Raw genomic sequence first — 25,495 nt, forward strand, 5'->3', positions numbered from 1 at the left:
ATGTCATTATTCCACTCTTTCACTTCTCTCACTCTGCGATTTTAGAATGTTCGGTGATAATAGCACATTTTAATCAACACTTGCGGTGCCCACAGGGGGTTCCTCTCCTTTCTGTACTTTACCATGCCAGCGACAACACCTCATGTGACTTTGCGGCTGAAACGGGGTTGCCTTTTCTTTCTGTACTTAACCATGTCCGCGATAATAGCACTTTTTATTCAACACCTGCTGCACCCACAGGGGGCTCCTCTCATTTCTGTGCTTTGCCATGCCCACGATAACAGCACATTCATCCAGTACTTGCTCGACGCCTCTTACCCCGAAGCAAGATACTGGCACAATGCATGTCTCTCTACTCCGGCCCTATATATTCTCTGCCTTTGATCTTCACAACCGGCACAGCAGCCGAGGGCAATTCAATTTTGTGCATGCTGAAGACCATGACACTTGGATTTCATCTTTCCAAATAGGGCGCACAAGTTTTTGATATCCCTGTGTTCCACCATCTGGTGATATCTCTTAACAATGTTATAGGTTTAGGGAGGATGCGTGCACCCGGGGGTCTTCCTGCATCTCTGCTTCTCTTTTCACAAACACGCAGCTGACTACTGGCACTTGTTTTTCGTCGTCTTCGCAAACCCTCTGCCATTCACCCTTCTGACCCCTTTCCCCTTTTCAAATGTTTAGTCTATTGTTCTCATATCCGTGCCCCCACAGAACTATGGATCCTGACCGTAATCAAGGAGGCCGCATCCGTTGTATTACTTTGAACCTGCTAGACAGACGCAGCTTGCAACAACCACCTCCAGCAAGCTCGCATCACACTTATTATAACACACGGGGACCTGTAGAATATTTGTCTTCACCGTCCTAATACTTACGAAAGCTATGTACAGATTCTCCTCACTTACTCTATCAGTTTTTGCTTTCTTTTTCCAATTGCATATCCACCGTCATATATTCACCTTTTCTATACTCTTATCGGAGGGTTTTCCCCAACCAGGATGTGGACTTCATTGCTAGAACCAGACCACGTTTATCACAAAATTGCAAGTTTGCTTCACAAGACTTACACAGTTATTACACAAAATTATTATGCCCATGGGAACTAGCTGCAATACTGAAATAGAGAGACTGTTTAGCCTACTTATGCATGTACATATGTCTTTCTCCCGATTTGTTTGTGTCTTACCATTTGTCTTTCTACTCACATATTTTCTTTTTCACATGCCGCTTTGCCATCATGTTTTTTGTATTAATATGAGCAAAGTTGAGTCAGATCAGATGTTTGTGTGTATATTGATGTTATTTAGGGAAACATCCTTTACAACGCAACTTTTACCCCGCAGTGCCTTTACAACGCAACTTTTACAACGCAAACCATTACAACGAAGTGCGCTGGGGGCGCTCTAGGATAGGGAATAGATTTAATTTACTATCCAACACCTACCCTACTATCCACGGGGACTGGAGTTGGAATAGTAAATTAAACTATTCACTATCCAGCACCCCTTAACACTATGCGTTGTAAAGGCATGCGTTGTAAAACTTGCGATGTAAAAGCATGCGATGTAAAAGCATGTGTTGTGATGTCACACATCCTGGTATTTATGTATTGTAATTTTGAGCCCTCAAGAAGTGCATTGCTTAATGAACGAAACACATTGGCTGGAACGTTGTATTGTCGGATGACATTGAAAATAAAGGAATTATTTGATACAACAAGACAAGTCAACATAATTTATTGAGAATATCACCTGGTTAGTGCACCACTCCAACGTTTGGTGTAGTTTTCTCTCTGCCTGGCAGCTGGCACTCAACAACGGCAGATGCAGGAGTTGTATGTGAACACCAACTTGAACTACCTTTAGACAAAACTATAAAGGAATATAGCAGGAAAGTGCAGCCACCACGGTCTGTCATTGCTCGCCTTCTTCCATCATTTGATAATGAAATGTCTAACAAATAGAAACTGGGGTCCATTTTTCTCAATAATTCATGCAATGCAGCAAGACACCTTGCTGCACTGCAAGAGAGGGAGATGACAGAAATGTGCTGCAATTAACATTATATGATGCATTGCTGCTCTCTGCCTTCTCTGATGCACAAATTGCTTTCTATCGCCAATGCCAGCACTCATGCACCATGTTGCAAGGGTGTCTGCATTACAGGAAGAGAAACCTTCCTGAATAAAAACATTCCTGTGAGGCGTTTTCCCCTTTCTACATGTGCTGCAGAATAGAGCACATGTACATAGAGGAAAAAATGAGGAGAAAGAAAGATATTTCTCCTTTGTTACACCCCCCCTGGGGAGACGTAGCATTTGACTCATTCCCAGGCCTACCAGTATTGGCAAATCTGGAAATGAATCAGAATCCATGGGTGGATTTGTTGAAAAACCCAAGCTCCACCCATAAAATGCCTCCCTGGGGCAGCTTAACGCAAGGCAGCGACTTACACTGTCTTGCGCTTCTCCAAATTTGCCAAGGCATACAGGGCCTTGCAAGGTGGCATTGCGTGTTTTGTTAAATCTCATTTAGGTTTTGTGCCACCCTTGCACCCCTTCCATGGCACAAGGGTGATGCAAAGCGTTGATAAATATGCCCCTGGGCAGGATGCAAATCAATTCATTTTACAAATATATTTTTCAACTGTACCCAGGAATCTGAGATTATGGATAGGGATTTGTATATGGATTTCATTCCAAATAGTAGATAACCCAACATTTCAGGTGATTCTGAGGGAGTTGCATATATGCATCCCATAAACACTTGCAAACATTCTTTGTAGATAAAACCTAGGGCCTGATGTATTAAGTCATATTGCTATTACAAACCCAACAAGTCACAAAATCTAGGGGCATATTATCAAGGGGGTTTATCTCCGCTTTTTTGGCTTTAAAAGCCAAGAAAGCGGAGATAAAATTATCTCCCTATTACCTAGCTGTCGCTAACACCAGTTAGCGACAGCTAGTAGGAGATAGCGACCATCTTGGGCCCCACTTTGCATGTCAGTGATATTTATCACTAATGATATGCAAAGTGGGCGTGCCAAGATGTTAGCGACTGAAAACAGTCGCTAACATCGCTATCTCCTATTACCAACTTATGGAGATATTCGCGCTAAGCGCGAATATCTCCAAAAGCTAACACCTGCCCCTGAGCAGTTCTTAGCCATGTTATCCAATGGGAGGTGGATAACATGGCTAAGAGCATTAGCTCGGTAATGCATGAATATCGCTGACTTTTCAGCGATATTCATGCATTGCGGCGATTTTTATCGCATTTGCGATAAACCTTGGTAATAGCAAGGTTTATTTGCGGTAAAAATCGCTGCAGCGCAGCGGTAAATTTTGGTCTCTAACCAAGCAATAGCGATAATTATCGCTATTGCTTGGTAATATGCCCCCTAGTTTTAAAGTACAAAACGGCCATTTTTAATGTATTAGACCCTTTTCTGAGTCAGAAAATATTTCTGATTTGCAAAATGGGTTCACCAACTCATAATGAATTGCAAATAGTATGGGATGTGAAAATGACCTAACCCTTCTAATTGCGGCTTGGTAAAGTATGTGTCAATAGTTTGTAACTGTAATTGTGGATGCAAACCATTGAACAGTTACCAACTCCTCATAGAAGGGGCAATTCATCTAAAAAGGAGAATCTGTCCCTATTTAGCAGCTTATCATTTGGGAATCCTGTTGTGCGACCTCTGGGCAAGAAGGTAGATGTCTTGCTTGGACCCATGCCTGCTGCCCTCGGTGTATTCACAAATAGGATTTTGTTTATAGCAGCACCAGCTCCTTTAAAGAGCATGGACAGTTTTAAAAAAATGCTTTGGTTTGGGACTATAAACACAGTGATGATAGTCTGCTGTACCTTGCAGACCACTTCCCTTTGCAGTCAGCCAAAGGGGGTCGTAATAGCAACATGTCTAATTAGTATTCATTAGGCAGGTTGTTCTGTCACCCCCTGTAACTGGAGATTGTGCAAAAAAGACTTAATAGTACATAGGTCACATCGCAAACCTGAAAATGGGTTGCAAAAAGTCAGTCTGCTAAATACATCCAATTTACAATCTTTCTTTAAGCACATCAGGTCCTCAATATATGTGGGAGGACTCTGGAATGTGTGGAAAAAAGGCAAAAAAGAACCCAGAACACAATGATAAGGGAAAACATTTATTGTTTCAAAAAAGAAACATAGTCTCAATACAGGTTGGTGTGGTTTCATAATTGCTATCAAGTTTTCTTATCTAAAATCATCTGCATATGGTAGACTTACTGTATTGTTCTCTCCATGGAGAGATTTGCAGAATTTGTAGTTAATAGCAAATTTAATACCGTTCACCAAATAAAAATGTAACATGAAATGTGTGGGTAGGCGTATTATCTGGAAAGGAAAAGACCTTATATTTGACCATATTAATGAAAGAAAAAGGATTTTTAGAAGCGATACCTTCGGGATTCTGGTTGCAGACATCACGGAAAACTAGACACCAATGTGAATTTGGTCTCCAGAGGGTCATGGATGACGTTTTTGCCAATTTGTCTTAACTGCAGTATGTCCATCTATTAATGTCACTTTATTTGGACTAATTAACGTTTAGGATAGCTGGGCGAGAGGCACAATGGAGCATGACTTTATTGTCAGATGAATTGCTCCTGTAAATCGGCAAAAATGAATTTCCCTGGCTGTTATTGGGTTTCAGCTCTCCTAGAGCTCGAAATGCTGAGATACCCCTGAGAGCCAGAGAGATGCACATCTTGTGCCAATATGCCAATCAGAATCCAGTAGTTGTCACAGAATATGCAAGGTAGCAAATTGCTTAGAAATAGAATAACATAATAAGAAAACGCCCTGGTAACAACTAAGACCCCCCCCCTCAAGCTCTACCAGGACAGTCTACTGAAGGGAAGCAGGTGTTTGCCTACCCTCAATGCAGGACAGTAATCTGATTATGCAGGAAGGCATCAAGACAACCACAAACAGGTGCACACACAAAAAACATGCATGCACACTTTGCAAAAATCTCTATCCTTGACTAACTCAACTAAATGCAGCACACAAATGAACTTACCAGCGGTGGTAATAGGGTCCAATCCAATTAGCACTACCTCCTCATCCTCCATACCAGGGTAACACATGTTGGCGAGGGTGTGAGTTGCAACTCCTTCTAGAAGTAGCTGCATATGTCTTCTTAAGACTATACTGCAGTCCAACGGACTACAAAGAAGTTGCATTTTAGAAGACTGGGTGGTACAGGTTATTGGCACTAGATGCCGGCTCCTTACTCTGAAGATTTTCTTTTTTTTCATAAAAGGTAGGCCTGGTTATATAGTGGGCCTTTCAACCCCTCTGTAATATCAGATCGGAACAAACTTTCCAATCTTCCGTTCAGGGTGCTAGAAGGACTTGTGTTAATTGGAGATGGAGATGATCCATACTTCATACGTTTTTAAACCATGTAATTTGAGATATAATCAGTGATGTTATAAATAATGTCATAGAACATGTCGTGAGTAATGTTATATGTGAGGACATAAGCTGTGCATGGGGGGTGCAAGATATAGTTTTCTCTGCTAACTATTACTATTTTAGTTCAAAAAGTTATTGTTGCCACTGACATATTCACCTAACTATAACTTTACTTTTACCGTTGGTTCTTTCAGTCAATTTCTAAGGTTGTTTTCAAATAAAATGAGGTCTTTTTATCATACCAAACTATAAAGTTACTTTAACCTTTGTTTTTTCCAGTGAATTTCTAGATTTTGTTTTACGTAAAGGAATATTTTATTACCATACATAAAGACAGGCCCTGCAGCAAACCCCCACAGGCAGCTAAACCCACACTGTGCACAGCCTTTGGCCATCAACAGTAGGGCGATGGCAATGTTGCCTAACCGGCGGCCCTGAGGACCCATCTCCCAGGCCATTTTTTTAAAAAAGGAGAACGAAGGCTGCATGGCCATCCATCTCCAAGCCACATTAGGCCCTGGGGACCCCATCCCCGGGCCATATTTTTTTTTTATGTCAGGGACATTTGTTTTTTTAAAGGGGAGGGAGGCCATGTGGCCCCCTACCCAAGCCTCAGTAGTCCCTGGGGACCCATCCCCAGCGACCTATTTTTAGGTCGAGGCTACCATCCCACTGCGAAGCAGTGGGGGGGCGGAGCCGAGATCTTATGTTAGCACAGTACTGGGAACTTGAACCCACCCCTTCTTCCATTGGCTAGCTCCATAAATTGAGGCTAGCCATTGGAAGAGAGGGTTGTCAATTACTCTTTCCCCCGTCACAACGCGATTCGGGGGCGTTTCCATGTCTTTTTTTAAGTCCCGCCCCCCACACCCTCCCTCTCGCGGTCCCGTTGTCCGTGATTACGCCTAAATGTCGGAAAATTACAGAGGAACGCCCACCGACCATGGTGAGGAAGTAGTCACGGAGCAGGCGAGAAGTCTGTTCACTCGGCGGCTGCAACCTCCACACTGGCCCAGGTCACCTCTACGGGATCAGAACGCACACTGTACCGTAAATGAGGAAGAAAAGGGGGGTTGTAGTTTTATACCGTCACGTCTGTTTCAAAGCGCCATGTAACAAAGAAAAACGACATCACCCAAAAAGGGATAGATAGGGGGGGGGGTTTGTCGAATCATAGCGCGCTGGGACAGGTAGTGTAATATAGACATTGGCGTGAATGGAAACGTAGTTCGTCACAGGGATCAACATACTTAGTCATGTGCCAAGTGCACCAGTCCTACATGTAGTGTCCGCACCCTCGGATCATCTCACCAGGGGTGCCTGCTCAGACCCTTCCAGCCCTCTGCTGGCACTACTGCCCGCTCCTACGGTCACTGCCCCCTCAATTAACACCTTCAGGTCCTGCTGGTGCTACTGCTGCCAGTTCCAATCAGATTTCACCGGTACAGCGGTGTTCGCAGCACAGCATCCTTCCATGATGTGATCTTGTGCAAAAGATCCTCCAAATGGGATTGTGACAGACTCTAAATGTAACCCTCGTCATCCGCCGCCACATAACCAACTCCAGGTCAATGACCAGGCTGAATCCTGGCGCCTCCCTGGCACACAGTGTGATCCAGGGCAGTATCAATTGGCCCACACCTCCCAACTGGAGTCTCAGCACCTTTATCGCTGGGACTCCATTACCCACCGGCATCTCTCCCCCCGCTTCTCGCGGACACCGTGTGATCTCAGACAGACTGGCCGAAACCCAGCACCAGGTCCTCGACGGGACCACGTGTGATCCTGGGCAGGATTACCCATAACTCATCCCAGCTCCTCGGGCACACCAGGTGTGATCCCGGCACTCTAGTGCCGCCCCCCACTGGCTCTCTTTGAAGTGTGGTGTTGCCCCCGCCCCGGCCTTCCCCCTCCCACTCTGCTCCCTGAGCTGGGAAGCTGCTGCCCTCCGCCCTCCTTCCCCCTTGGCACAGGAACAGGACCTCTCCGCCGCCACCCTCTCTTTGAACCATTTGGTGTGTGTTTCCAGCATTTATCATTTCACCCTGGATAGCCCCCATGGCCGGGCACGAAATGGACTGGTACCAGCGGGAGGAGCTGATTGGACAGATAAGCGACATCCGAGTCCAGAATCTGCAAGGTAAAGGGGAAATAAACCATGTTTTCTCCAGAGCCTGTTTCTCATTCCTCATCTTCTGTGCTGATATGTGGGTTGCGCCACCCCTTACACTTGCTTTTAGTTGTTTAAACATCAATGTGTTTCTCTTTTGTGTTCCTGCTTCCAGGCCTATTTCTTTCATAGAGTAATCTCTGAGAAATCATAAATATTTCAAAATGAAAATGTAGTTTCATGAACCTCTACTGGAAAGGATACCTGGGAAATACTGCAGGCGAAGCCTTTCCCTTTCAGTTAAGAGCTGTCAGCCTTGTGTGTGCCCTGCTTCTTGAAAGGGATTTGAATCTGTAATGCACTTATGAAGGCGTCACGCGGTATGCTAGCTTGCTCCAAAATTTCTGGGATGCGGTTGTAGGAAATCTAGACTGTAGCTAAACCCATCACGTGCCATAGTTGTCTCGATGCCATGTGTGGGGCAAGAGAGTGAGGGCACGGGTTTTTGTGTGAAATGCATCTGTTTGGCATCTTTCTGGAAGGGGGGGGGGTTGGGAGTTGGTGTTGTTTACTCATTGCACAGGCCCTATGTATTGTACTCTCTAGGGGCCATGAAAAGGGCAGAGCGTGGCTGCAGGCTGATACCAACTACTGCCCAACATAGATTATGCTGCAGTGCAACAGCTGATATTATTCCCTTGTTTTCTCTGTGTGTTTACACCATCTCACGCCCACTGCCGACAATGTAAACAGTGTGTGATGTGCAAAGTTGCGCAAGCAAGTTCAATTTTAGAACATAGGGTGCTTTCACTTACAGAGCTTTTATTTGTGAGGTGCAGATTTTGTCTCAATATGCGTAATACAGATTGCTATATTCTGCTCTTTTTAAACGGAAGAGAGTTTGCCATAATATGGGAGGGTGTGAATTTCATCAGCGCTTTCTTTTATAGCCATTGGAGAGTTACATTTTGATAGTGCCCTGCCCCTCGTTGCCTGTGCTTGCTCTCCTGCCCCTGCCCCTTGTTGCTTGTGCTTGCTCTCCTGCCCCTGCCCCCCTCGTTGCTAGTGCTTGCTCTCATGCCCCCCCCTCGTTGGTTGTGCTTGCTCTCTTGCTCTCCCCCCGTCGTTGGTTGTGCTTGCTCTCCCCCTCTCATTGCTTGTGCTTGCTCTCCTGCCCCTCGTTGCTTGTGCTTGCTCTCCTGCCCATGCCCCCCTCGTTGTTGTGCTTGCTCTCCTACCCCCCGTTGGTTGTGCTTGCTCTCCTGCCCCCCGTTGGTTGTGCTTGCTCTCCTGCCCCTCGTTGCTTGTGCTTCCTCTCCTGCCCCCCCTCGTTGGTTGTGCTTGCTCTCTTGCCCCCCCTCGTTGGTTGTGCTTGCTCTCCTGCCCCCCCTCGTTGCTTGTGCTTGCTCTCCTGCCCCCCCTCGTTGCTTGTGCTTGCTGTCCTGCCCCCTCGTTCGTTGTGCTTCCTCTCCTGCCCTGCTATTGGCATTGTAAATGACAATGCCATTTATTTATGTTTTAAAAACAAAAACATAAATAAAAATAATGTCATGCGCAATGCCAATAGCTCTAACTTTAAGAATGCTGAGACCATTGCATTGTAAATGCTTGTTTTAATTGGGAGGGGAGCTATATGATCCCACCTCCCCGAGCCTCATTAGTACCTGGACTGGCCCCATACAATGGGGCCTTATCTATTTTTATGTTCAGAGGGGTTGCATTGTCTCCCTCCCTGAGGGATGAATTTCTCCTGGGCCATTAATGGCTCAGGGAGGAGGGCCACACAACCCCTTCATTATTTTGGCATATTTTGGCTCCTCCTTGCCTATAATAGATTAGGGACCAAAATTTAGTTTACTACCAAATTTAGAGCATTCCGTTCAGTAGTTTTTGCTGTGTCCCTGCCTAAAGAACAATTTGGAAAATGCATGGGTATTTTTGTCGCAACCCCTAACAATCAACTTGAAACTTTCCATGCACAAACTAGGAATTAAAGAGCACCTTTTTGGAATGTTTTTTGGAGATTAGTCAAATGGTGCCATAGTTATTACCATCAGTAAAAACACAATTCCTATTGAAACGCTGACTATAAATATTCGTGGCAACCTTATAATTAAAGGCAAAATAATGTGATTGGTTTAAAATTATTTGTTATGATGTGTTATAATAATCCCTTACATCTATGATTTTTATGGGAATGCATTGCAGTACCTATGTGTGGCCTTGTGTGATGCTAGACTTACTCCAAGGCTGGACTAGAGTACTTTTGCTACTGGTTATCACCTTTAGGGAAATAATAATTTTAGAAGTTTGTGAATAACAATTGATTTACTCTTTTGTGTGTTGGGTTTTGTAACAGCATGCCTGTCCCCAAATTCTTCCTACCCCTCCCTTAACCCTTTCTTATTCATCCCTAAACTCCTCCATTGAATAGTAGATATTTCCAATATTTCTCCACTCCCCCTAGTCCCTTCCACGTTTACCAATATGTAGCAAACTTATATAGGCAGAGATGTCCCCATACACAAAATAGAAGTGGAAGTGGGGATTTCCACCCGTAGGTTTGTGTATTGCATTTTGAAATAAACAAGTAAACTACTGTAATGCTACTTACATACTACAAAAAGCAGTTTGTGAATCTGACCCTTAACATGCTGAATAATGACATTTTGAGAGGTTCAGCTGTGTGACTGGATAGAGTAGATCAGTGTTGCAGAGATTGGGTTCTGGAGGTTCTTTTGTAATGTGGAACACCAGTATGTGTGGATTATACCACAAAGGGCCAATTCTTTAGATAAAAGTGAATACTCTTAGTGCTGATCTCCATTCAGCCGAGTAGTGCCTACTTGGTGACAATGGTAAGGACTATGGACTAATATTAAGGCATATTCATTCAGATGGTTCCAGCAACAGCTTTACCAGTGATCATCGTAGTTGTGAGATCCATGGAAACACCGCAAATCTTTTGATTTTTGCACTTGGTGAAAGTCTGTCCCAAAATGACTTATTAACAAGGGAACTGAACCCAGAATTACAGATTCCCTATGTAATTTCTCATTTCTTAGTGGACCCTTGAGGTCCAATTCATACTGGGATGGATTTTCCCACCCATGGAAACTGGTACCCCTGTGTCTGCAACTTCCTGGGTGGTGTTAAATCCATCTGATTTACCAGGCCATTCATAATGGCATGCCTGTGATCCGTAAAAGGAAAGAGCCACCCTTCAATACAAATTTATTTCAATGTGTAAAACAATTTCTTCCATGTAAGCCACTATTTTGGATACCTGCTGGAGTTATGGCTTCTTTTCTGCTGATGGATTTCTTGTAAGTACTGAAAGGAGAAGTTAAACATACCTTTATGCATTTAGGTCCTGGCTTGGAGCATACTGATCTTTTCAGAGGAGGCTTTTAGTTAAAGATAATTTCCTCAAACTAAAAAGACAATATATTTTTTGAGTCACACAGTATCATTATGTACTGATGTGCTAAAAAGCAGTAAGTTAATGTTTTTCTCTATTGAAGCTATCAAGCTAGTATTTTGACCGCACCAGCCAAGACACCAACTTGAGACACCGGTGGACTTACTTGGGTTTAGGAGGTGATTCTCACTTTTAGTGTACCCAACATCTACTTTTATAGGATAGGGCCTACTTCACAAATGTAACTAAACAAGCATAGACTTACTCACAGGTAATATACTCATACACCTACCAACTGTTTGCAATTAAGCATTGCCAAGTGTAGATTTTCACATTCGTTTTGACTTACATATCTCCAATGAGGATGTAGAGCTTCCTACAATAGAGTTTCTAAGTACCTAGGTACTGTTAGTAATATTTTAGCTGCTGGTGGAACTCTCTATCCATGGGTTGAAGATCTTCTGGTGGGAAAGCACAGAAAATAAAGTTTTTTATTGTAGCATAATATTTAAAAAATATTTGAATGTATAATACATGTGTCAAATCCTGTAAATTAATTGAGATTACACTTGAATTAATAAAATATAATATTGCAGCCAAATCACTACTATAATTTAACGAAAATAATGTCAGTACAAACATTTAATTTGCAAATATTAATTTTTAAACTATTTAAAGGTTAAACTATTTAAACCAAGTAATAAAAAAGCCAGTCTCAATAAAATGTTTATTTCTTCTTAGTTTGCAGGGAAATTCGCTCAAAAATGTAAGTAATTTGAAGAATTTTTGTATTCTCAAAAATAAGTTAAAACATTTATATATTAATTCCCGATCTCCATTGTTTTCTATAGGAGTTTGTGGTCAAGTGTGGTGCCTGACTTACTCCAAGGCTGGGCAAAAGTAAATTTACACCTGTTATTACATTTTCTCGGGCTGCTTTTGCTTTAGCAGTGCATTTTGTGAAATACAATGGTCTTACCCTTTTGTGGGTGCGTATTTTGTCTTAGCAGCCCTCCTAATACCTTCATTAAATTTGCATAACTCCTCTCATTTTGAGTAATTGTTCACCATTTTCCCTCCACTTTGTAAGCCATGCCCACATTTACTACAAAATCATACACCTACAAATGCTGACCTCTCTACCGCAGTGATGGAGATGCCTGCACAGAAAACACAGGAAAGGCAGAGGTGGTGATCTCTGGGCAAAGGCTTGTCAGTTACATTTTGTAGGACATGAGTATTACAACTGGAGTACAAAAGTAGGTGGTGATGGATGGAGCATCTGAACCAATCAAACACTCACATCCAGTCAACAGATCGGGGTTTAATCCATCACTGTTCTTTAGCTCACTCTGCCACCCCAGTTCAGACATGGCCATATGCAAATCAGTCTGACCCTGTGCCTCATGAGAACAGTCCAGCCTGAACTGCCAAGCCATGCCTTCCCGGGACCGTATTCAAGCTTCCTAGGACTGGTTTCTGGCATTACAGCCGTCTTCAGCCAGGCTTGCTTGAATCCAGTGGCAAAGTGAGCAAGGGACTCACGTCTGAGCATACTCTGCCAACTTATGGCGAACAAAGCGGTACAAAAGTATTACAACTGGAGTACAAAAGTAGGTGGTGATGGACGGAGCATCTGAACCAATCAAACACTCACACCCAGTCAACAGATCTGGGTTTAATCCATCACCGTTCTTTAGCCCACTCTGCCACCCCAGGTCAGACATGGCCATATGCAAATCAGTCTGACTCTGTGCCTCATGGGAACAGTCCAGCCCGAACTGCCAAGCCATGCCTTCCCTGGACCAGACTCAAGCTTCCTAGGACTCGTTTCTGGCATTACAGCCGTCTTCATCCAGGCTTGCTTGGATCCAGTAGCAACTGGAGTACCACTTTTTCCATGTCTATTTTACATAAACCCACTCTTTCACCTCACCAATGCACCATCCAAGAAGCATGTGCTATGCCATATTTCTTCTATTGTCTGTAAAGATAGACACTTTTAACCACCATATTGGCAGAATCTTTCAAGTCACAGGTGTTGCTCTATTCCACTTTACAATATGAAAGATGTACTATTCTTCTGTTCTAAACCAACCAGCTTTCTATAATGTGTTTATAGGCTATACCAGTTGTGGACTGGTGATTGTTAGAACTGTGGGTCTCTAGTTGGCTGCGGTAGGCACCTGAAGCCAAATAGGGACTCTTGTCTCTAAGTCAGGGAAAGGAAGGACACCTTCTCAGATAGCCCCCGCTCACCCCCTTGGTAGCTTGGCATGAGCAGCCAGGCTTATCTCCAAGGCAAATGTGTAAAGCATTTGCAACCCCACTCTCAGTAACCCAATGATGACACCACAATTGGACTCCACACAAGTTTCATAAAAAACAAGTATATGCTTATATAAAAAGATATACGATGAGACCACATGATAAAAATCCAACATATGAGTATTTGTAATATTTCAAGTGGCCGGGTATTAGGCCAGCAAGCGCTTGTAGGTTCTTGCAGTATTAATGAGCAATTCTGGATGATCTTATGCAGTCCTAATGCAATGCTAAGCAGTTTGTAATGCAAGAATCAGGCACTTCTCAATGTAAATGTTATGCAACGATCAGGCAGTTCGTTATGCAAAAGTAATGCAATGCCTAATACAACAATTAGGTAGTTCGTTAGCAAAATTAATGCAAAAATAATGGAACAATCAGGCAGTTCGTAATAGCAAACTGATGTAATGCATAATGCAACAATCAGGCAGTTTATAATGCCAAAATAATTTAATGCGTAATGCAACAATCAGGCAGTTCGTAATACCTAAATGATGTAATGTGTAATGCAACAATCAGGCAGTTCATAATGCCAGAATAATGTACTCCGGCACCGATCATGGTGCTTTGGACAGTCTCTATGCCACTCCTGTTGACTCCTCAGCAAGTACGGGCCGCAATAGGAACTTCAGTGGAGCCTCGCTCTGCAAAGTGAGGAAAGGCCAAGAGCGTTTCTCTCATAACTGCACCCCGCCCCAGGTGCAACACACAGATGCATGCTGAGCGTTACCTGGGGGTGCGATCTCACTCTGCACTCCTTGCGACTTGGGCCATTGATGCGACTTGTTGATCTTGGGCAGTGGAACATGGGCCCCACCCCGACGGCGATGGTTCCAGGTCCCTCCTTGGCAAAGACAGGGTGGGACTGGTGGCACAGCTCTTCCGAGGATGCCGGCCCGGGCCGGTGACAATGACGAAGGTCTCAGGCTGCAGCAGAGCACATGCACACAGCATTGCTGAGACTCACTTCAGCTCTGGGTGCCCACTGTCACAAGGCAATCCTCGCTTCAGTATCAGGCTGCACAAAGCACACGCAGACAGCGTCGGTAATACTCACTTGAGCTTTGGATGTACACGATCACAGGGCAATCCTCATGAAGGTCTCAGGCTGCACGAAGCACATGCACACAGCGTCGCTGAGACTCACTGGGACTCTGGGTGCACGCAATCACAGGGCAATCCTCGCGAAGGGCTCAGGCTGCATGAAGCACACGCACACAGCATTGCTGGGACTCACTTGGACTCCAGGTGCACATTATCACAGGGCAATTCTTACGAAGGTCTCAGGCTGCGCGAAGCACACGCACACAGTGTCGCTGAGATTCACTTGGATTCCAGGTGCACACGATCACAGGAAACTCCTCACAAAGGTCTCCGGCTGCACGGATCACACACACAGAGCTTCGCTGAGACTCACTTGAACTCCGGGTGCACACGATCATGAGTTCCTACGAAGGTGTTAGGCTGCAAAAAGCACACGCACACAGCGTCGCTGAGACACCTCTGGAAACCTTTATGTTCCTGAGTTTCCACAACAGGGAGACAGCACCCCTCGGGCCCTTGGAGACAAGTTACTTCAGGAGGCAGCATACAGAAAAGTCCTTTCAAGCAGAGAGACACAGCACCCAGCAAAGTCCCTTTGCCTTTCATTGGTTAAATCAGCAAACTGCAGGCCAGCCCCAGAACACACAGCAAGGGTCAGTCTTTTCTTTCAGTTTCTTCAGTTGTTTCTTCCTCGGCAGAGGTTCCTCTTGAAACAAAACAGGAGTTCCCCTGCATGTAGTGTGCACTGTACCTCATGAACCTAAAGTTCACTTAACTTAATGTACTTCTCACAATCACTTTAAATGAAATTATCATAACACAAAAAACCTTAGTCCAACTTTTTAAAATTTTTATCATTTCATATTTTCTTTTTTTCACATAACATTAATGTGTTCAATATTCACATATCAATGTGTAATACATTCTATTCCATGATGCCAATTTTTAACATAACTATATTGAATAAGTTGTGACTATTTCATATTTCACATGTACCACATTTTCAATTGAAACATATGTTGAGACTAGCCCAATGCATTTCGGAACGCACCAGTTCCTTCTTTAGGGGCAGAGTGCTGTGAACAAAATAAAACATTACCCATGTGTACCTTTGATACACTTATTAAATGCAACTTAACCACTAGGATTTTGGGGGTCATCATGTGACATAGCTAGATGGTCACCGCCAGATGTTAGTTGAATCTTCCACTTAATATGGAATGTTTAATTAAATTAATGGTATTACTTCACACCATTGTGCAACCTTATATTCCAACAGAAGTGTCTTGTACAAAATGATAATGTACTAAGAAAAGCCTCAGGGTGTATATTGAGAAACCAAAAGGTGAATGATTGCTAGAAGGGAAACGGAAACTCTTTACCTAATAGGTCTTGCTAGAAACTCCAAACGTGTACCTATGCCACTGTCTTACAGCTGCTGTCCTGCAAATCCACGTTATCCTTATCAAACAACCTGTTGCCCTTCATGCATCTCGAGAGACATGTGATCTACGCGTCTACCAATGTTTATGGTTTACTCACCAATCGTATATACAACGGAAGTCAACCTGTCGGTGGCAACTTCAAAATCTGCTTTGAGCTGTGCCATATTCACTGTAATTAAAATGTATAGCTTATCGGTTTTCTGCACCTATGAGAGGCCCAACCTGAACTCAAAACCAACGTGCACTCACCAAACTTATCTTCACTGTACTGGCATCAAAATATCAGTGTCCTCAACAAACTCGTACACCTTGTTGTTAACCCGATGTCTGCAAATCAACCGAAACAAAGTTTTCTGTTAATATTCATGTTCCCAAAAGCCGAAATCATGCGCCGCTATCTGCAATCATCGCAGTAGACATACCTATAAGACGCCTCTTACGGGTCTCTCTCAAGTTCGTGTTGTTCAGTAAAATGCCGCTACCGCCATTGTGAGCTTAATGAACGCACGGACTATGTCATCATCAGACATGTGATCCGAACTTAACCACTAGGATTTTGGGGGGTCATCATGTGACATAGCTAGATGGTCACTGCCAGATGTTAGTTGAATCTTCCACTTAATATGGAATGTTTAATTAAATTAATGGTATTACTTCACACCATTGTGCAACCTTATATTCCAACAGAAGTGTCTTGTACAAAATGATAATGTACTAAGAAAAGCCTCAGGGTGTATATTGAGAAACCAAAAGGTGAATGATTGCTAGAAGGGAAACGGAAACTCTTTACCTAATAGGTCTTGCTAGAAACTCCAAACGTGTACCTATGCCACTGTCTTACAGCTGCTGTCCTGCAAATCCATGTTATCCTTATCAAACAACCTGTTGCCCTTCATGCATCTCGAGAGACATGTGATCTACGCGTCTACCAATGTTTATGGTTTACTCACCAATCGTATATACAACGGAAGTCAACCTGTCGGTGGCAACTTCAAAATCTGCTTTGAGCTGTGCCATATTCACTGTAATTAAAATGTATAGCTTATCGGTTTTCTGCACCTATGAGAGGCCCAACCTGAACTCAAAACCAACGTGCACTCACCAAACTTATCTTCACTGTACTGGCATCAAAATATCAGTGTCCTCAACAAACTCGTACACCTTGTTGTTAACCCGATGTCTGCAAATCAACTGAAACACAGTTTTCTGTTAATATTCATGTTCCCAAAAGCCGAAATCATGCGCCGCTATCTGCAATCATCGCAGTAGACATACCTATAAGACGCCTCTTACGGGTCTCTCTCAAGTTCGTGTTGTTCAGTAAAATGCCGCTACCGCCATTGTGAGCTTAATGAACGCACGGACTATGTCGTCATCAGACATGTGATCCGAAGAGGATGGGAAATGTAGTCCTAGGTGAACGTGATGCAATCTTCGGTAATATGGCGAGTGGTCAGTATCACCATTCACCTGATATAAATGCTTGACATGCTCCTGGGTCCTGACACCTTATACACAGGCTTCCTCGGGCACTGCTGTGTCTGTAAATTACCGTTCTCCCGCACGCATACTGAACGCACAAACCTGTCGTCACCAGTCACATGTTCCCGGATAGATGGGAAATGTAGTTCTAATGGAGTGCGTGCCAATAATAAGGAGTGAATTGATCTAGAGTGTAATCAATATCACAAGACGTACCAAAATTACAGTGTCTACAAAAACTGCTGGGTTCTTACACTTGAAAAACAAACTTACACTGCCCTTATTGTGTGTATAAAGTGACGTATTCCCTCTAATAATATACTCCTCTATTCCTCTATGAACGCTAAAGAGATAGAGAAAGGAAGAACAAAGATTATGTGGAAACCACCATGTGATTCCAGTGTAAATGGCAGTGTCTAGTATTATTACAAATAAATGTATTAAGGTAGCATGAATCTAGTTATGCATTATTTATGTATGCTATAGTGTCATAACCATGAATAGAAAATAGACATTATTATACAATGTGCCAACTCATGCCTATGATACACAGTTCATGATGAACTAATCCCTTCTAACACAAATTCCAAATACTCACTAACAATCATTTACAGTATATACATTCCAAACGTTATCCAATTCCTAAGAATCACCTCCCATTACTCTCTAATCATCTCTAGTGGTATACAGCAATTATATATAGGTAAACATTTGCATATGATTAAGAATAATGGGTATGTAGCACCACCCATCATACAAGTTAATCACATTCAATGGTGCAGATATCATCCTTATCTCTCCAATATAGAACCATCATATTAGATACAACAGCTCCTACTAGAAAATCACCATAAAAACTGTTCTTATCTTGGTGACAGTTGTACTAAAAAACAATAACAAGAGAAGGCAGTAATCGTTACATCCTATCTATGAACAGATATCCTTTATATTATATTGAGATATAAACGCTTAGTTTCTTGTCCAATGGGTAAATACAAATGCTGAATAATGTATCATTAATTTTCAGCAAACCCCTAAATGTGATACTGTAATACCACCCTTATTGCTGACATGATCCTGGTATACAAACACACTGTGCAAATCTTACCAAAAAACAACTCATGTCAATTTTGTCATTTAATCCTTTCGGTTGTAGTGTTTGTAAAAAATCAATCCAAAAAATTTCCCTCTGTAGGAGCTTATTGCTGTTGTCAATACCCTCATGTTTGGGAACTACTTCATCTATTTGTGCCCTCAACTGTGCAATCGTGTGCTTTGCTTCTAACCAATGTGTAGCTACACTCGACACTTTGTTCCTTAATCTGATTGTGCTTTTATGTTCTGATAACCTAAGTTTAAACTTTCGTTCCGTCTTCCCTATGCAAGCTTTCCCACACGGGCATTTCAAACAATAAATGATGTTAGCTAAATTACAATCAGAGGTATGGCGTAGTTTAATGTGTCCTCCTGACACAGGATGTGTAAGAGTGGTTCCAATGATCATGTTATTACAATGTATACAGTTGTGACATCTGGTAGTTCCCTTGTCTGCTGTTTTATGACTGGGCTTCGTTGTAGATTGTACTAGTTCCTGAAGATTTTTGGATCGTGTATATGCAAAGGTAGGTTCTTCATTAAATATACCATTAAAGTCTGGTTCGTTAACCAGCACATCCCATCTTTTTTTAATGATCTTTTTAATTTGCATAGACTGATTGGACTATTTAGACAGAAATGTAGGAGTGTTAGATGACTTCCTGTGTGTTTTAACAAATAATTCTGAGGTTCCTCTTGACCATGAAGTAGTTTCAATCCTTTTCAGTCTCAATCAATCCAAAGTTCAGGGGTTTCAGCTCTCATAGTTATACCTCTAAATGTCTTTCAAGTCCTTGTGTTCAGGGGGCACTGAACCCTGTCTAACCCAGTTCTAGGTGTCTCCCTGCCAGTAACACCTTGTTCCTTTGATAGTGGGAGTCTGGATCCTCAATCACTCAGCAGGAGATGGAGCCATTGTTTTATGGTGACAGCCCAGGCCTCTTCACCTCCAGGAACTACTCCGCCCCCTACACTTCAGATGCAGGTCAGCCTGTTGCTGTCTCACCTCCTCCCCTGGGTCAAGACAGTCCCAAGATCCTATCACATTCAAATCCAGACAGTCAATCCACAACCAGGCAGAGACACACAGACATGTTAAAACACAAAAAAACTGCCACTTCTAAAAGTGTGGTTTCTAAACACACAATGCAAAAACCACCTTCACAAAAAATGTGTTATTAAATTGTTTTTTTTAATATTTTATTTTTTATTCCAACCAGCAGACACACATCCGACATTGTCGTATAGCAAAGAGTGCAATTTACAGCTTACACCTGTAGAGTAGTATTGTATTGTACATAAAATCCATCAGACTTAAACACACATAGCAGGACAGATATCAATGATAGCGTAATACTTCTCCTCCTCTCCCCACTTCACGGATCCGTACATACCTATCCACCACCTTTCAGACAAGTATTTTTGCATAGACACCTGCACAACAGTGTGAGACATGATTAACAGTTGTGTATTGCATTTAATTAGAGGTGTCTTCCAAATATAGGGCCCGATTCACAGAATGAACTTAAGACTCAATCCTAAACTTACTACTGTTTTGGTATTCACAGATTGCACTTACTACTTTTGGTATTCACAGAATGAACTTACTACTTTTGGCATTCACAGAATGCACTTACTACTTTTGGTATTCAGAGAATGAACTTACTCATTTGGGTATTCACAGAAGTTAAGACTCTTAACTTTAGGACTCCTAAATGCCTTCTGTGAATACCGAAAGTCTTTAAATTAGGATTTTTCTCAATTTAGCAGTAGTAAAGTTAGGACTCCTAACTTTAGGACTCCTAAATGCCTTCTGTGAATACCGAAAGTCCTAAAATTACGATTTTTCTCAATTTAGTAGTAGTAAAGTTAGGACTACTAACTTTAGGACTCCTAAATGCCTTCTGTGAATACCGAAAGTCCTAAAATTACGATTTTTCTCAATTTAGTAGTAGTAAAGTTAGGAATACTAACTTTAGGACTCCTAAATGCCTTCTGTGAATACCGAAAGTCTTAAAATTAGGATTTTTCTCAATTTAGTAGTAGTAAAGTCAGGACTCCTAACTTTACTACAACTAAATTGAGAAAAATCCTAATTTTAAGACTTTTGGTATTCACAGAAGGCATTTAGGCGTCCTAAAGTTAGTAGTCCTAACTTTACTACTACTAAATTGAGAAAAATCGTAATTTTAGGACTTTCGGTATCCACAGAAGGCATTTAGGAGTCCTAAAGTTAGGAGTCTTATCTTTACTACTACTAAATTGAGAAAAATCCTAATTTTAAGACTTTCGGTATTCACAGAAGGCATTTAGGTGTCCTAAAGTTAGGAGTCCTAACTTCTGTGAATACCGAAATGAGTAAGTTCATTCTGTGAATACCAAAAGTAGTAAGTGCATTCTGTGAATGTCAAAAGTAGTAAGTTCATTCTGTGAATACCAAAAATAGTAAGTGCAATCTGTGAATACCAAAACAGTAGTAAGTTTAGGATTGAGTCTTAAGTTCATTCTGTGAATCGGGCCCATAGTATCAGCGGCTCCCAGAAGTCCCTGGGTCTAGACGCCATTGGTAGTTCTTCAGCATAGACCTCTAGGGTCCACTTACAGTATGTCATATCAGTGGTCCAGTCTTTGAGCCTAGGCGGTCGCTTACTCCCCCATCTGATTGCTACTCTAGGTTTCGCCAGGAGCAGTGCCACTGCCAGAAACTTTCTACGTCTAGCTTGCTTGAGTTTGTTGATTCCCAATAGGCATGACTGCAGTGGGTTCAGAATATGCTCCCCAAGCATGGTTTGCAATGCCCCCGTGACCGCGTGCCAGTAGGCCGGCAGGCCCGGGCAGGACCATGCCACGTGCAGAAAGTCCGCACCAGGTGCATTGCAGCAATAACAGGAGTCATTGTCTCTGAGTTCGAGCGTGTATAGTTTTGCGGACGTGTAGTACACCTGATGTAGAATGAATTATGCGTAGATTACAGTTAGAGGTAAGGTGTGTGAGCTGTGTGCAGCTATACTGCCAGTCCTGTTCATCAAGAGGTGTACCCAACAACCTCTCCCATCTACATTTAGGTGTCGTAATCTCCGTGGCCTGTTCGCGTTGCGCTGCAGTGTAGAGTCTTGTTACCAAGTGTGTGCATGACGGGGCCATCAGCAACGCATGTAGCGTCGCCAGCTGATCAGGTTAGTTAGGGAACAAAGTGTAAAGCGCCTTCACGCCACACGAAAGCGCAAGTATGCAACATTTTTAATCGGGGTTTGGTGTTCACACAAGGCAGGGTCTGACCATCGGAGAAATGTGTTATGCGGGAATGCTTGTCCCATAGTGCCGAAACCCATCTCCTCCAATAAAGTCTGCATACTGGGTTCCTGAGTCACTGAGAGGTTGGGGTGTTGAGCTGTTTGCAATGCCCGCGCGTATACTGGTATTTTGTTCGCTCTTCGTGCCAGTGCATGCCACGCCCTCGAGGCGTTTTTTTTGCTGTGTTTATCGTGTCTTTTGGTGTGTATGACATGGGTTCCGCCAACAGCATCAAAAGCGGCTTCGGGGAGATGCTGTAATGCTCCACCGCTACGTGATTATACAAAACAACAAGGGCACCCATTCGAGTCAGCACAGGACTTCGGGGAACATATTTAGGAAAACAACAGTGGTCCCATGCATAAAAGAAATAAGAGCACAAAATGAATATAGACACAATGGAGGCTATATTAAATAATGACTTATCCAGCCGGACAGAGGTCCAATATTTATTTTAAACAACAAATGTTATGAAGGAATACCTTCAACAATTCCATAGAGAGGGCCACAAGCCTGTACCCAAACATATACAATTTGGCATAGTGAGGAGAGTAGTAAGAGAATAGAACAGAATTTTAGGCAGAAGCTGTTGTTTCCTGTAAGTATTACAATACCAGAAATTCCATTTAACACCATTACTCGCCTAACATAGCAATTTGTACATTTCACAGTATATGGTGTTTTGAAAGTCGACGGCGTTTCGATCCCATTTAAAGAATCACAGGCATCATCATCAGGACAGAATAATGACTAATTATTACAAGCTATGATAGCCTAAAGGGAAAAGAGAAATGGAGAGATCATACACAGTACAGTATAGAAAAACGCATTGTGAGGAAGTTGTAGAAGTGACATGGTTGTAACTACAAAGAGCCGTGACAGGACTGTTGCCTTAAGGGTCAGTACAGAGGGTCCGAACCACTGTACCCTTATTAGGAAGAGACAAAGGTGCATACTATGCAAAACGTCTAGTGATAATCAAGCAGGGTTTTTATGGTGATTGTGGTGGTATTCACTACATTAGTGTCGATGGAGTTTGTACCTTAGCAGACGCAAGTGCAAAAAGTGATGATCTGCAGACGACGATAAACGGCGAAATGATCGTGAAACGAATGGTGAAATGACAGATAACAGTGGTGAGCGAGATTGTAGCCTTACAGACGCAAGTGTGGAAAGTGATGCGCTATAGACGACGATGGCCGACGAAATGGTGGATTGTGAGACTAATGGTGAAACGACCGATACCAGTAAAAGCGACGTGAGCAATATGGGCATGTCGCAGAAATTAGGTGCTTACCAGGGGGATCATCCTGACCTCAGAGGGTATCAGCCAGGTAGAGAACGGCGTGCTTTGGGATCTAGAAATAACGAAACCAGTCCGTTAGGAAGTGTGGCTGCCGCTCAATTATGCGAATTATGGGTGGCATAAATCCATGTGAGCGTGTCCAATAGTGTGCGTGCTGAGCTTATGCACAAATATAGTACAATTGTAAGTCAGGGGCTTCAAATCCCCCTAGGTAGTACGGTTGGGTGAGGACTTTCCAACGCAATCTGGCTTGCTTTCCGGCCCATGTCAGTTTCTGAAGCACAGAGCATAATTTGTCGTAGAAAGTGTTTGTCAGCCATATTAGGACATTCCAAAACAAATACAGAACCCTGGGTAATATAATCATCTTCTGGAGGGCTATTCTGTCAGCCATGGAAAGGGGCAATTTTATCCATCTCTCCACTTGGTCTTCCAGTTTAGTCATTGCCGTCCCATAGTTTTCCCTTATGACTATCTCTGGGCCTCTGTGGATCCATATTCCCAAATACTTGACTGGGTCAGTGCTCCACTTTAAAGGGTAGTCTAGTTCCGGCTCCTCAGTAATGGTAGTCAGAGGGATTATCACCGATTTGTCCAAGTTGATGCTGATACCGGCATACTGTTCATACGGTACATATTCTCTTATGAGCAGGTTCAGGTGTCTATCCGGGTGTGTAGTAGTGTAGTATAGAGTACCATGTCATCTGCGTATAGTGAAATGCTAATTGGCCTAAGAGTGAATTGCAGGGCTGTGTCAGAGTGTTTTTGTCTAATTTTTCAGGCTAGTGGTTCAAGTATCAGATCAAAAAGCATGGGTGATAGAGGACACCCCTGTCTCGTGCCCCTAGTAATTAAGATAGGATCGGACGTTTAGCCATTAACGCGTACTCGTGCTTTTGGTGTTCTGTGTAGGAGGGAAATCCATTTCAGGAAGGGTTCCGGGATCCCCATTTTGTGTAAGGTGACAAACATGAACCTTCACTCCACGGAGTCAAATGCCTTTGCGGCATCTAGCAGGGCCGCAGACGCCGGTACTTCCGGGTCTAGTTGGTGATAGAGGGAGAAGATCGTGCGCAGGTTTTGAGCAGTAGATCGCGTTGGCATGAAGCCAGCCTGATCTGGCAATACTAGATTACAGAGAAGTGGGCGTATTCTGTTTGCTATGATTTTCAATAGGATCTTTGCATCTATATTGATTAGTGACAGAGGCCTATAGGATTCGCATTTCAAGGGGTCCTTTCCCGACTTTGGGAGCACTATTATAAAGCTTCTGTGAGGGTGTCCGGCAGTGTGCCCTCTTCATATGCTTCTTCGAGGATTTCCGCAAAGTGGGGTACTAGTGTATCACAATATTCTTTATAGAATTCCTGGGAAGACCGTCTAGGCCAGGGGCTTTATTTTTGGGTAGTGAGTTGAAGGCCTCTACCAGTTCGTCTTTGGAGATTGGGAGACAGAAATATTTTCTATGTGTATCGGAGAGCCATGCTAATCCAATGTCATCCAGGTATTGCCATATATCTGGATCGGGGGGCACATCACGGGCCGTATACAATTGTGCGTAAAATTCAGTAAAACTATTTAATATGGACGGCGTATCATACACAGACTCATCCAACGCTGACCTCAATTCGGTTATCTGCGCCATTGATTGTGCTGGCTTAAGTTTGAAAGACAGTGCTCTACCTGGCCTACCACCCTCACCATAGTGCCTCGCTACATATCTACGTGAGATGTATTTCACTTCATCTGCTGCGAAGCCGTCATATTTGTCAATGTGTTGTCTTATCTCAGCCAGTATAGAGGCAGAGGGGTTCGCCGCGTACTGGCATTCTAAAGTCTTAATGTTCTTTTCAATTTTCTCCAGTTGACTCTGAATATCCTTTAATATACCCGCATGAGTGCTAATGCAGTATCCACATATGGTTACCTTAAAGACCTCCCATAAAGTGCACGTGCTCTAGAAGGAGCCTGTATTATGCTCAAAAAAGCTCACTATTGCCTGTTGCAGTCCCTCCCAAAACACGTGGTCCTGCAGTGCCGTGTGTCTCAGTTTCCAAGTAAACTGCCTAGGTGGTGTGCATCGGTATCTCTAGTGCGAGCAAAACTGAAGCATGATCTGACAATGTCCTAGCCATGTGGGCCACCTCCGTGGTCCAAGTGCAAACGTTCTGTGTCACTAACCAGTAGTCCAGGCTAGACCATGTGAGATGTGTGGACGAAAAACATGTACCCTCCAATTTATCTGGGTGTCTCAGTAGCCATACATCCAGCATAACCCATTCACATATCCCTTCCCTTAAGACCCTTGCCGAGCATTTGCCAAATCTGTCCTGGCCAGATGACCTGTCAATTGATGGGTCTAAGCAGGTGTTGAAGTCACCTCCCCAGATTATAGTGCAGGCTGCGTCCCCCTCAGTGTCACACATATTTTATCATAGAAAGCGGGGTCATCCGTGTTTGGGCCGTACACATTCACTATAGTTAGGATCGATCCCC

Source organism: Lissotriton vulgaris, chromosome 4_1 (genome assembly GCF_964263255.1).
Source record: "Lissotriton vulgaris chromosome 4_1, aLisVul1.2, whole genome shotgun sequence".
Lineage (NCBI taxonomy): Eukaryota > Metazoa > Chordata > Amphibia > Caudata > Salamandridae > Lissotriton > Lissotriton vulgaris.